Source organism: Neovison vison, chromosome 2 (genome assembly GCF_020171115.1).
Source record: "Neovison vison isolate M4711 chromosome 2, ASM_NN_V1, whole genome shotgun sequence".
Lineage (NCBI taxonomy): Eukaryota > Metazoa > Chordata > Mammalia > Carnivora > Mustelidae > Neogale > Neogale vison.
Window position 1 is genome coordinate 68,884,765 of NC_058092.1, and position 14,885 is coordinate 68,899,649.

At 35.9% G+C, this 14,885-nt stretch overlaps 1 protein-coding gene and 1 non-coding gene across 33 annotated transcripts in view; both read left to right on the forward strand.

Moving 5' to 3' along the window:
- ADGRL2 (adhesion G protein-coupled receptor L2) overlaps window positions 1-14,885 on the forward strand; it is a 613,413-nt gene that overhangs the window by 351,302 nt on the left and 247,226 nt on the right. The window lies entirely within an intron of this gene.
- Window positions 14,155-14,260, forward strand: LOC122901552. Its single transcript, XR_006383561.1, has one exon. It is a non-coding gene; the product is annotated as a U6 spliceosomal RNA (small nuclear RNA).

The window sequence follows — 14,885 nt, forward strand, 5'->3', positions numbered from 1 at the left end:
GTCAGCACAGATCCAAGCAATTGTCTAGCTCGATGGTCCCTAACCTTTTCCAGTTAGAAGAATGTATTATACCAGAAAACACTGTTGAAGAATTCCACTTTTCGTTTTGTTTAAAAAAGCATACAATGGCCCAAACCAGGAACATTGTAACAAATACTCTTTGACACATTTTGCACTGCCTTAAACAACCCCTTTTCTCTGAGAACTGCTCCTGCATCTACAGAAATGGTACTTTGTGCTATATTTGAAGTCAAAAATATTTTTAAATGAAATTTTGATTTTCTAAGTATCATAACACTTATACTTATTCCCAAAAAGGTGTGAAACGTGTTATTTATTCAGTCAACAGATACTGATTATCTTGGTTTAAACAGGATGATAACCACTGATCTAGAAAATGTACTCTTTATAAAACCCACTCTTAACTTAATAATTCAGGTAATAGAGGGAGAAGTTTTGTTTTATCGTTTTATTCTTTATTCAACATTATTGATTGATTTGATTCTCTAATTCACCTATATAGCCTAAGCCTGTGATTTCATAGAAAACCATGTCTAAAGTATCACAGTTACTCTCCCATGATTCAGGTAGGGTAAAATTATGAGTGTGTTTCCCTAAGGTGCAGTAAAATAGTTTATTTATTACCACTTCCTCAATGTCTCACTCACAGGTGGTTAGATTTTGAAAGATTATTAACTAGGCTTGTGTAGGCAAGTACAACAATCTGACTTCAGGAGGCCATTATCTGAGACAGCCTCCCTTCTGTTAGGGCCCAGGGATATTATTTACAGAAATGAACCATTGCAGTATGCTTAATACATTCTTAGAACATTTCTACATATACTATATCAAGTTTTTCTGTTTCTCTATTGTATGAGTTCATTAGAAAATGTGCCCACATTATTCTGTCCCTTAATTCCACTAGGCATTTCAAATTCCTACCGTAGCTTCCTAATCATTCAGTTTTGCACTTCTTACCAAATGAGAGCTTACACTTCCTTCAAAACTGGACTTTTTGGAGCAAATCTATTTCCTCCAAGAACTTTTCACAGTATTTTTCATTTGATTTTGCATTTCCTCTGGAGACTTCCTAAGATTTCAAATGTCCTATCACTGGTAGTGGGGGGAGGGCTGGGGAGGTAAACGCATGGACACCATGTTTATATATTCTGTTTGAACTGCTTGATGGGTTATGAGATATATGTAATTGCTGTTGCTTCCTTATTTCACAGATGTGTGTCTGTGTTTGCTCCTCTCTCTGCATCTTGATAATGCTTTGCTTGAGCCTGAGGCAAAGTGGCCTGTGTGTTTTTTGGGTTTTGTTTTAATTTCACCAGATGGAGTTCAGTACCATTTATCACTGTTGACTAAGCAACAGATAATATTTTTCCTAATGAAGAGTGGTGATATATTTTTCAGTTTGCTCATTCACTAATTTACCCATTAAAAATTATTTATTGATCACCTCCTGGGTGCCTGGCACTGTGCTAAGGACCTGGGAAACAATGACAGAAGTGAGAAACAGTTCTAGACCCTAGAGTCTATTCAAAGCACTTGAATCCTGATGCTTTCCGGTATCATTCCAACTCTCAGATGTTAGCCGTAGAGATTAGAGTATCAGTAGCCTTGTCTCCCTTGCTTTGCTCAGTAACCTATTTATTCATGCTAACACAGTGAAGAAACATGTAGATTACAGTAACAGTGAGAAATCCATGAATTTTCAGAGGGAACACAGTGGTGGATCACATATTCATTGTCTTGACCTTGGAGCAGGTCAGAATAAACACAGAGGAAAGGAATGCTACCTGCTGCCAACTATTGTTAAGAGAGTACAGTGTGAGATCCACCCCCAGAGTACTGGTTGATGTATTGCCCTAAAACCTCTAGGTATGCCAGTCATAAGTAATACGCCAGATAAACATCTCAACAATAAATATATTTGAAATGATACTTGTCAGAGAAAATCTTAAGAGAACTATATATGCTTCTTTAACTTAATCATTCTGCCTTTCTGTTTTAGAGGTTGACAATATCATTATTAATATTTACTGTTAATTGCTTATGTATACTATTTGAATGCCAACATAGGCTTACAGATGTGCTGTTTTTAATGACAAAGATAATGATAACTGAATTGGTGATTAAAAATACACTATAAGCTTAGCACCTTCATAAAACTCCCAAAGCTCTTTACAAAAGCAATAAAACAATGAACTAAAATAACAGCTGTGCTAATCATAAGCTAGTTAAAAAAGATAACACTTAGGAGTTTAGGGTTTTTTCAAGCCCATAAATTAAAAGATGCAAAGTTTCATGCTCATGAAACCTATTTTTAGAATTTGCAAATGGAAGATGATTGAATAGGTAACTTAATATACAAGTGAAATGGCTCTTAATTTGAAATGGGGTAAAATATCATGTATATGTCTTAAGAATTTTATTTTTACTTTAATAACCAAAATTGTCAATTAACCAGATTCTTTTTTAACATTCAATTTGCAAAAGGAAAAGGTAGATCACAAGAAAACAAACTGTCATTTTTAATCTAAATCCTCTGTACCTTTTAGATTTCATAATAACCATACTATTCATTATGATGGTCTGAGATACTACAGAATTTTAATTGTCAGGTACTTGACTATATTCACTGTATTTTACTTAATTCAGCTACAAAATCATGCAGGATTTCAGTAAAGTGGCACTACCTACTGTATTAAGTAGTATCTGAGCAGGAGGGAAGTGAGCTTCCTCATTGTAAGGCGACACAAACAAGGGATTCATGAGCACATGGTAAGAAGACGGATTCCAAATGATGAATCCCTAAATTCTACCTCTGAAACTAGTAATACAACGTATGTTAATATGAAAAAATAAAAAATAAACACTGTATGGAAGGTGAAAAACAGAAAAAGAAAAGTCAGTTTCTTTGTGTAAACTGCTAGACCCCTAAAGAAACAAAAAAAGGGGGGCACCTGGTGGCTCAGTCGCTTGAGTTTCTGCCTTCAGTTCAGGTCGTGATCCCAAGGTCCTAGGACAGAGCACTGAGTGGGGCACCCTCCTCAGCAGGAAGTCTGTTTCTCCCTCTTCCTTTTCCCCTCCCCCCTGCTTCTGCGCGCGCTCTCTCTCTCTCTTTGATTAAATAAATAAATAAATAATTAAAAAAAAAAAAGAAAATAGGCCACTCATTAATTTTATGTATTATATTAGTTTATGAGGGCAGCCTAACAAAATATCACAGACTAAGTGACTAAACAATAGAAATTTATCTTCTCAGAGTTCTAGAGGCTGCAGCTGCAAGCTCAAGGTGTCAGAAGGTTGGCCTTCTGAAGTCTTTTTCCTTGGCTTCACAAATAGCCACTTTTTACTGTGTCCTCACACAGAGCATGCTTTCCTCTAAGCGTGTGCATTCCTGGTGTCTCTCATTGTGTCCAAATTTCCTGTTATAAAAACACAAGTCAGACTAGATTAGGGCTCACACTAATGGCCTCATTTTAATGTGATTACCTCTTTAAAGGCCCTACCTACCAAATGCAGTCACATTCTGAGGTACTGGGGTTTAGAGTTTCAACATATGAACATGGAGGGATACAATTCAGCTAACCACATGTTTTATAGTAGAGCAAACTATGTTCCTTGATATGTCCACTTGGAATTTCAATTGATATGTCCACTTGGAACCTCTCAGTGTGACCTTATTTGGAATAAGGATCTTTGCAAATGTAATTAAGGGAAAGATCTCCAAGAGATCATTCTGAATTAGGTTGGACCTTAAATCCAATGACATATGTCCTTATAAGTAACAGAACAGGAGAAGACACACAGAGACACAGAGAGGAAGGCCACGTGAAAACAGAGGTAGAGACTGGAGTGTTGTGTCTACAGGTCAATGATTACCAAAGATTGCTGGCAGCCATAAAAGCGAGGAGAGAAACGTGGAAAGGATTCTCCCCAAGAGTCTCCAAAAGAAACCAGCTATGCCAACAGTTTAATTTTGGATTTTTTTTCTTTCTTTTTTTCTTTTTTTTTTTAACCTCCAGAACTGTGAAAAAATAAATTTCTGTTGTTTGAAGCCACTCAGCTTGCGATAATCTGTTGCAACAGCCACGGGAAATGAATACAGATATTGGTATAGGGAAATAATGAAACAACCATGTACTGATGACTTCCATGTGTAAGGCCCTATCCTATGTATATATCATCCCTTAAATCCTCTTATCATCTATGTGAGATACAATTTCACCCATTTTACAATGAAGACACTGAGGCTTAAAGAGGTGTAAGTAAACTTCTCAGGGAGGCACAGACAGTAAATGTCAAAGCCAGAATTCAAACTGATATCGGTTTGACGTGGTCTTGTGGTCATTCCATTATGGTGCATCAAACTGACAGATTAAAAGTAACTTGGAGCTATAGTGAATTAAATATTTTGTGCTGAAAGGGCTCAATTTATTGAGTTTAGGCAGTGACCCATGGAGGCAGTTACAGAGAAAGGCAAGATGCAGGCAGAAGACATATCATGGGGAATTGATATTGATAGGGACTATTGTAGGGAAAGCCTTGTTCCAGCATCATCCCAAAACTAAGGTAGAGGAATGAGGTCCCCTTCTTTTCCAACCATGCTATGTCAGTTGGTGTTTCTATGCTTTATTACTTCCCTCAAGGCTCTGCTGAATTCAGTATCACCTGCAGTTCACGGTTGGGCAGGAATGGGCTCTTCCTTGATATGGCCATATTCAGTTTGCCATCTTGACTTTCTCTTTATACCCAGATCTCTGTGCTTAGTAACCTCCGTCTGATTCCTAGCTGTTTCTTCAGTTTTCTGGACTCTACATATCATGAACAGAGTAGAAGTGGTCACTGAGGACAAATGTATCAGGAATAAAGATTGAGATAGCAGCTGGAGTTTTATGTGAGCATTCTTGCCCCATCTATTTATAAGATTTTTTTTTTTTAAGATTTTATTTATTTATTTGACAGACAGAGATCACAAGCAGGCAGAGAGGCAGGCAGGCAGAGAGAGGAGGAAGCAGGCTCCCCGCTGAGCAGAGAGCCCGATGTGGGACTCGACTTCTCCAATAATATCCTAGAGAAAACTTCCTCAATCCCCATCCCTCACCCCGGTTCCAACTGATGACTTCTGTCATGTTGATGGAACTCATTTTTTCTAATTTTAAGTCTGAACCATTAAACAGAAAATATTTCCGTGGCTCAGATATTTTCATGTATTTACATACTTTGAGTCCATAGAATATGTTTATGTTCCATTTCTTTGAGAGTGTGTGATACTGTAAGGATGATCTGAACAAACAGAAACAGAAGTTGACTAAACAACAAGCAGGATACTATCCATTGAGCTTCTATAGTCATCCTGGCAAGCGGAACCTTTCACGTGTGGCCTTTAAAATTAAATATAAGTTGTATTTATACAATTTATATTAATTTATAATAAAATTATTTATATTTATAATAAATAACTTATATTTGTAATATATAAAATTAGTTATATTAATTATTTATATAATAATATAAAAATTATATTTATAATAAATATATTTCTTAATTTATATTAATATAAATTATTTATACAATTTATATTAAATATAAATTGTATTTATAGTTGCAAATCTAGATGTCCAAATTCCACAACCCCAAATATGTTCACCCTGTAATATATAATACTATTGTTCAAATTATCAAACTATCCTTTGATTCACTGGATATAACTAAAGCCTTAAAAAGAAACTGAAACCCAGGTTAGAATTCAAAATTTGAAACTGTCTGGTAAGACAGATCATGGTGGCCTTAGAACGAATTATAAATAAATAGTGATGTCATAAACAAGTTCTGTGTATCCTACAATGCAGGAAATGTATCAGTGTTGCCAAAGTTTGTCTTTAGGGTGTCATACGATTTAGCAGGATCTGGATTTAGGTCAAGATTGAATGCTAAGCTACATTACAAACAATATATCAACTAATGTCTCCCTTAGCCAACCAAGGCCCTAATTCTCAGGACTAGAAGAATGACAGATTCTCTGAGCTAGCCCTCATTCTTCTATGGTAGTTTCTAGTATGAGAGTCAGCAGCTGTTGAAGAAACTGTTCAGCCTCAGTCTGCTTCTCCATCAAAAGCAATAGCCCAACACAAGGAAGGTCAATGACCAACACAAGGAAGGTCAATGAAAATGCAGAGTGGAAAATGAAACCTTTCCACACATTCCTAGATGTAATTCTACAAGCTTAGGAACCTAGAACTAAACGTGAGAGATTAGTGTTCACTATCAGAACCATAGAGAAAAAGTAGATAGGCTAGGCACAAAGGGGTTGCCATAGTAGCTACAGATGCAAAACGGACCCCACCAAGTACAGTGGACTATGCTTGCTCTGTTATCTGGCAGTTTGACCTTTCCCCATTCTACACAGTGAGCCTGAGCTGTGGTATGTCTTTCCTACCCCTGTTTTCCTGATGCAGTCTGGTATTCTAACACCTGTGTTTTGACCTCCTTTTCCTGGTGCTCTCTTAGCCTTACCTCAGGCCCTGACCTCTGTGTTCTTTAGCTAGCACCCTTAACCTGGTGACCTAAGTGATCATTTCTCTAGATTCTATCTTCACAACAATTAACCTGGTTAGAGAGCTGTAGCCAGCAGGACTTAGGGCTACTGATGTCACGTCGTCCACTGGGTGCTTTTCTATACCTGCTGCCCCAGGGACCAGTGGCCTAGTGCCCTGCTGAAAATGTTGGTGTTTTACTTCTGGAATAATCAGGCCAAGAGAAAGAGCTTCACCCAAAAACAAGAAAACAAAACAAGAACAAAAGCTTTTGTGCTGGCAACTGTAGACAAGGCAGTCTATTCAGCATGATTCAACCTGGCAAAGTAAGCCTGGCAGACAGAAAACAAAACAAAACAAAACCACAACTTCATACAACAAGAGTTGAATTAATTAACTCAGTTACCCTAGGACAACCTTACTTGCTGAGAGGGCAGGCTCTCAAGTCAGGGTTCCATCCCTGGCTCTCCCACTTGTTGCATAAGCTTAGACAAATTTTTTAACTGATTAGTGCCTCAGTTTACCCATCCATCTGTGAAATGAGGACAGATGTGTTGGGAGCCTGAAAATGAAATCATTTATGTAAATATCTTCAAAAGTGCTGGCACATACGTAGTGCTCAAAAATTATGAGTGCTTTGATAGAGTCCATCGACCTATTTCCTCTACCTTAGACACAAAACCATGAGCTCACTCGAGAAAATGCCCTGGCCCGAAATACTGAGAAGGAGACAGCATAAGGCCTTGTTAACTGTTTATATTAGGGCAGAATATAAACTAATTTCTTTCTACCCCAGCCCAGCCCTGTGGGCTGAGAAAAATCAAAAAAGAGCCTAAATTGTTCATGATGAACAATAAATATTGATTGATAAATAAAGCAGGTAAGTGAAGTGGGGGATATACACGTCCACAGGGGCCCTATAAATAATCAAGCTTAGACTCACCCACCTGCCTACCAAGCAAATCTCCATGACACTACCAGTGTTTCTTAACAGGGAACTCTTGGGGTGAAGTCACTTTAAAGAAAAGAGTGTAGTTCATGTGTTTTTCTTCCAAATAATTTTCTCACAAAATTCTTATTATGCAGTTTCCATCCATTTAAACAAGGGTTTATTAAATGCTACTGAATACATAGCAGTCTTGGATACATATCCACTTTAAAGGGTTATTTGAATCAGAACAAAGCACAGTGAATTTCTGGCATCCTTGAATATGATTTCTAGTCTATTTAATAGCCACGTCTGAAGTGGCATCTTATTTTTGAGCTTTGAGTAGTTGTCATTCACACAATATAGCTTAAAAATCTTTTTCTTTCTTTTCTTTTCTTTTTTCACTTTTTGTTATTTTGTGAGCTTAAGTCAAACTCTTTGGCTTGGCAGTATATCTTTTACAACTTCAATGCCTTTTGGTCTGAATGACTGCACTGAATAATCCTAACAAAGTTGAGACAAGCGCATGATTATTCAGACACAGATATGGAGTCCAGACATACACAGGGAAATAATTCTAAAGTTTTGAGCCCCCATAGTGCTTACTGTTCGTACTGTACAGACTTGCCACTTGGCACTCCAGCCAACATTCACATTTAGTATTTGAAAGTAAAACCACTTGGTGGGCTTTCTCCTCTATATCCCCTCCCTGGATGAGCTATCTAGAGGATCAGCTGCCATGAACAGAAGTAGGGAGCTTTTGAGAGGAGACAGGCATGCAATATAGCAAAAGGGATGAAAGAGGTTCAGATCTCAAAGACAGTAATAGAGAAGGAGGGTCAAAACCTGCAAGTTGAGTGTGGAGAAGCAGAGTGATGGATTATAGAACAGAATGGAGAAAGACATGGGTAAAGGTTTCTATTACCACAGAAAGAAAGGCCTCAAATGGGAAAAAAATATATTATAAACTGGAGTGTTATGTTTTCAGTACACGGAATGGTCTTACCCCCCTTTTGTGTATTATAGGCTAGAGGCTAATCTCAGGTGAAGATGAGACAAGGGAATTCTAAGAGAAGTGACAGGTTATAGGATCAGGGTAAAGAAAATTACATGAAATGAAGAGTGAAGCCAAAATAGATACAGGAAATGGGAAAAAAAAGGAATCAGTGATAAAGAAAAGCGTATTATAAGGAAAAGAAAAGCATACAAAAATAATTTTACGCTTTCCTTTGAATTTAGGGTCATCTTACTTTTAGAAAACAGACCTTTGGGGCAGTATATTTTAGCAATTTTGAGTACTAACCACTAAGATACTGAAACTTGATCGAGGGAGATGTAGTCTTTGAGTTTCAAGATCCATATCCTTACAGCAACTTTAACATAGTAATGATCATACTCAGAACACGATAAATACATACATTTAATTAAAACCATGAGAGACTATGGACTCTGAAAAACAATCTGAGGGATTTGAAGTGGCGGGGGGGGGTGGGAGGTTGGGGTACCAGGTGGTGGGTATTATAGAGGGCATGGCTTGCATGGAGCACTGGGTGTGGTGAAAAAATAATGAATAATGTTTTTCTGAAAATAAATAAATTTAAAAAAATTTCATTGAGAATTACCCTTACTTCTCACAAGAAGTGGGATATTTTACATTTAAAATTTAAAGGTGCAAGTGACGTATTGCATGGAGCACTGGGTATGGTGCATCAACAATGAATTTTGGAACACTGAAGAAAAAAATAAAATGAAATAGTTTGAGAAGAAAAAAAAAGGAAAAAAAATAAATAAAAAAATAAAGGTGAGGGTGCCTGGGTGGCTCAGTGGGTTAAAGCCTCTGCCTTTGGCTCAGGTCATGATGCCAGGGTCCTGAGATCGAGCCCCACATCAGGCTCTCTGCTTCGGCAGGAAGCCTGCTTTCCCCTCTCTCTCTGCCTGCCTCTCTGCCTACTAGTGCTCTCTGTTTGTCAAAAAAAAAAAGGGGGGGGGAGTGTGTTAAAAATAAATAAATAAATAAATAAAGGTGCATGTGAAGTCTACACAAACCTACCCACATTTTTTCTGAAAGCTAACACACTAACGCCCCTAACTGAATTCTCCTTAGAAGCTGCATTTTTCTAAGTAAGAGAAATCAACTGAAGACAGTTTTAAGTACATCTAACCAAGAAGACTGCAATATTCAATCAAGTTAATATTATCAGTGTGGTGATTATTTGACTATCTTTGATATCAGAGCCATGCTTCAGAATTTCAAGATTCACTTCACTTTGAAAAATCAAAGTATACGTGCTTTTTTCCTACTGTAATATAAAATATACATATTAAAATTTTATCAAAAAATTGAACACACAAAAGGAGAGTGTATACTTTACCAAGGATTTTGACAAAAACTTAATTTGTTTTCAGATATCTTAGTATCTATGAAATATATAAAACATAAGCTAATGTGAATGTGGTGTATACTATTTGTATGACAAAGACTGCTGGTATGCATTAGCATGAGAATTTTTAAAAGACAGAAGTATATATAATAATAATAATAATAAAAAGCAAACCACGATCTGGGAAACCTATGTTTTAGCCTCAATCCTGCTTTTGTCTATAAGCTATGTCACTTGTTTAACTTTTCTCTCTCTTTTTTCTGTGACAAGCATCTTTTTTTATTGGTTAATTATATTTTTATTGAAATATAGTTGACATACAACTTTTTCTCTCTTTAACTGGAATAATATGTTTAATATGTTCCCTACCTAGTTTGTTGAACATAGAAATGTAGTTTTAAACAAAATCTATAAAAACATATGAAACATAATTTCATTATTTAAGTGTAATTTCCTTAGGGGTCATAAACAACTTCACTCACTAAACATTTGTTATCCAACATATGGCTCTCTCTCTTTTCTTCAAATTATCACATCTTGGACTTTTCTTCTACTGGGAGAAAAGGCAAGAAAGGGGAGGAAGAGATAAAAACATTTTTATTTTTCCAATCCATTACTTTATAACCGTAATTCAAACTATTCTAGTTGAAGCTTTTGAGGGAAATGATACTGAATTCAATACTTAAAAACACGTGTTTGATGTCTTATGTGTATCTTTTGACTTTGAATGGTATCATGTGAAGAGTGAAGAATGAAAGCAAAGAATGCAACAAAAAATAGCTTATTCCATAAATGAATATGCCAGAAAGTATATATTTTACTGTGTGGATCATTAGCATCATCCCAGGCTCTAGTGTAGTAGAGAATCTGGGATATTTATTATATGAATAAATGTCTCTATCTTTGCAAGAAAAAAAAAATTCCTATTCTTCATATACCTAATTATTTGCCATGGAGTCATTCTTACCACAAATTTTTCTCTGTCCCCCACGCAATTACTTTTCCTACGGTTTCTAAATTGGGATTCGTTGGCATTTTATCAAATGTAGGACCTGTAGTCATCCCTTAACTTGTTTGGCAAGTTCAGTGGTAACACATTTTTTCTGCTTAATCAGGAGGTGAGGTTTCCAGAAGCATCTCAAAGATAGAAGGACAAGACTTAGAGAACTTTAAAAAAAAAAAAAAAAAAAAGCACTGTCCTTGCAAAAAGTGATGTAAGAGGTAAGGAGGTTAAGAGACAAAACTGAACAAATGAGTTTGGGGAGAAACCTAGCCTTTTATAGTGTTAAAGGAAACAGAAGTACTTTCCGCCAGCCTAATGAAGGGTTTTGAAATTGAGGGTCCTTAGAGGAAACCTGGAATTAGAACAAGTTAAAAAAGTAAAGAATGTAGGGAGTGAATGGAGAGGGCTTGTTTGTCTAGAGTTGGTGCCTTAATAGAAAAACGGCAGGCTAGCAGTAATGCTGCAGCTGATAAATTGGCATGTATAAGAATGGGGACAGGAAAGCACGGTGCTAATGACAGTTAGAGATTTTTTTTTTTTTTTTTTTTTTTTTTAAGGAGCACATGAACTAATCCAAAGGAGTTACTTAAAATTACAGTTTGCTCTTTTCTCTCTCTCTCTCAGAATTGTTTAAAGAGAAGAGGGAGAGGAAAAGGAAAGGTGTAATTTATAGGATGTACCTTAGGAACTATTATTAGAAGAATAAAAAAGAGAACTACTGGCAAATGTAAGTGCATTAAAAATGCAGTAATTAAAAGGTTCTACAAGAAAAAAGGAAAATCAGAGCTAACAGTCTTCTATTAACCTACTGTGATTTATAACTCACATTCTACTTTTTTCTTCTAGTACAAGTTCTCTGTTACTGTGTATAATAGCCAGAGCAATTTTCTGTTGCGGTAACCCATATTGGTTGTAGTGAGTGGATCTTAATTTGTTTTTAATGTGCCTCTAGTTCATCAGCTTCAATTTCAGGGGGAAATTTCTCTGTGCTTCAAATAGCACCCAGTGTAGCTACTGTGTATTTGCAACTGATGTCTATTTTGGTAATACAGCAGTTATCAGTAAATAAGAAGAAACAATGAAATGTGCTACAACATTGAAGGAAAGGACAAGGATAGATATAACTGATGATGAAGTGTATTTATTCTGGGAAAACTGAGGTGGTATGTAAATGTTGGGAAGTGGGAAAGGATACACTAAAGATAAATCTAGAAAATAAAGTGAGAATAAGATAAATGCAAGGAGTGTGATGAATCATTTCCTAAGGAAATTAACCTAAATTCCTGATGGATGGTTAAGCATTCTCTGAACACATGAAAGCACTTGTGTTTCTAAATGTTAAATTAAGATATGCTCAAAATTTCATAAGAAATCAATACCGATTAAAATGCTGAGCATGTTTGGCAATGTTCTAAAGATTACAAGCATTATCCCACTTAAAATGCTTCTAAATAATATAGGTAGGAATGAATATATACCCTATGAAAAACTGATGTACAGAAATACGAAGCTTGCCCAAAGTCACACAAGAAGTTAAGTGGCAGAAATTTCAAATGCAGGTGGAATCTGGTTTCATGCACAGGTTGACTCCTGAGGTAGGCACTGGTAGTCACAATACCCTCTGTGTCCAAGAGAACCATAAAGATACACTGTTACTGTTGCAGTTGAAATTTTTACAAAGAAACCACTAATGGAATTGAAGTACTTCATTGGACTAGCACACCTAGCACAGGTTGCTAAGAAAGATCTTCAGGTTCTTTCTGCCAAGGCTGAAGATGGTCTCTCCTGGCCTCATTGCAGTGCACAAAATGCTGCTCAAATGTGTCAAAGTGCCTAGCTTATTACAAGGGCATTGACAAAAGTAGAGCAGAAGAGAAAAAAATAACAAGAAGAAGAAGAGCAACCTGATGTCTCTACTTAGTTTCTTCTTTCTTCTGCCATGTATGCTTTCTAAAATATCCCTCGTTCCAGCTCAAATTAAATCCCATGAAATTTTGTTTGAAGTTTATTGTGTGCTACTTGAGAAATGATAATGTTTCATCAATGTTTTTATGTTATCTCCAATAGCCCTTGCACCTCATCTGTCTCAAGGACATCATGGAAAATAATTTGAGGACAAACCAAAGTACTCTCGCACCTTAATCATTTGACATTGAGTTGATAACAGAAAGGGCAGGATGGATGACTGCAGTCACCCTGTCATTTTGGAGGGAAACATCTCAGAGGAGAGTAAATATGATAGCCTTTTTATCTTGAAACCAAACCAAAAGCATCATTTCCTTGTAATCCTTGGTGATTGGAGAATGAAAGACCCAATATAACCGTAGGAAGAGAAGATTTTATGTTAACAGCAGAAATAGTTTAACATTTTTAGCAATATTGAAATTTACAAAGTGCATAAGCAGATATAATCTCTTTTGATCTAACTCCCTGAGAGGCAGGTAGCTGTGTATCCACAGAAAAGTTGCTTGTTCTTTCTTAAATATCAGCTTTCTCAATTGTAAAATGAGAAAAACAATGATTCTCCTTAGGCAAGTTACTTAACCCCTCTGTTCCTCAGTTTCTTCATTTGTAACATGAAACGATAGGATGAGGTTGAAATATAATTCTGCAGATATTCAACTGTTTTTCATGTACAGAAATGGCAATTTCATATGCTTCAACCTAATATTTGTAGTGTTGTTGTAAAGATGAATACACTTAAAACAGGACCAAGATCTTAGTACACACTCAGTGTTAATTTTATAAATATGATCTCACTTCATTCTTAAAACAGTCCTGTGACAGATAATTGGGTTCCACCTTTGGGTATAAATTTATGTGAAAAAACATATACTCTTTATGGATTTATAAGGGGGGGAGGAATGTAGCTTTACAACAAATACCACTGCAACATAACCCTTTGTCCAGTGCTTTCTAGGCTTCTCAATGTATATATACTATATCAGCCGCTAACAAGTTCTCTGAGCTGCTTTTCCCTCCCATCCAAATTTGCCATCCACTGGATACATCACTAGTTTTGTAGTTGAGGTTTTAACAAATACTTTTACCTTATAAAATGGCTTAAGGCCAAAAAAAATGAGTAGCTTTATGCTCATCAACTTAGATAGGGGTATAAAAGCATGTCAGAGGAAATTTTTTAGTGGATTCAGGTATTGCTTGGTTAAAAAAAAATTAAGTGGAATTTATATAATATAATGTACAGGAAGAAATAAAATCAAAATTCAGAGTTATTTGTTTGTATATTCTGATTATTTTGTGGAAAGTTTTTCCATTTTGGTTTTAACTTCTAAAATATCAATCATAGTACATATACTAAAAATTGGAATGATACAGAGAAGATTAGCTTGGTGCCTGCACAAAGGATGCCATGCAAATTCGTGAAGTGTCCCATATAAAAAAATTTAAAAATAAAATAAATAAAATAAAATATGAATTATAAGGTCCTTGCCAGTGCACATTGTGCCTTTGCACATATGCATATAATATGTATACAATATGCATTATACACATGTAAATACGTATATAATATGTGTACTCAATTGGTACATATTAAAAAGGAATAATTCATTAAAATTGAAAGTATAGGATGCTAAATATTATGGAGACAAAATGAGTAAAAGAAATACATTTTTGAAACTGTTTAATCTGTATTTTATAAAATGCCTTTGAAAATGAACCAGAAAAATCACATGCATATTTTGTAAAGTATTCTCTACTGTGAATAAATATATTATATAAAACTCAAGGGGGGCGCCTGGGTGGCTCAGTGGGTTAAAGCCTCTGCCTTTAACTCATGTCATGATCCCAGGGTCTGGGACCCTGCTTCCCCCCCACCCCCCGCCTGCCTCTCTGCCTGCTTGTGATCTCTATCTGTCAAATAAATAAATTTTTTAAAAAAATCTTTAAAAAAAAGTCAAGGTATTATTATAGTTAACAAAACTTATTATTGGATTTTTTTTCCAATAATTTTAATAGTACAATAGTTATTTTGGGTCCCTTTCTCTCTGAGAATGAGTAAACTA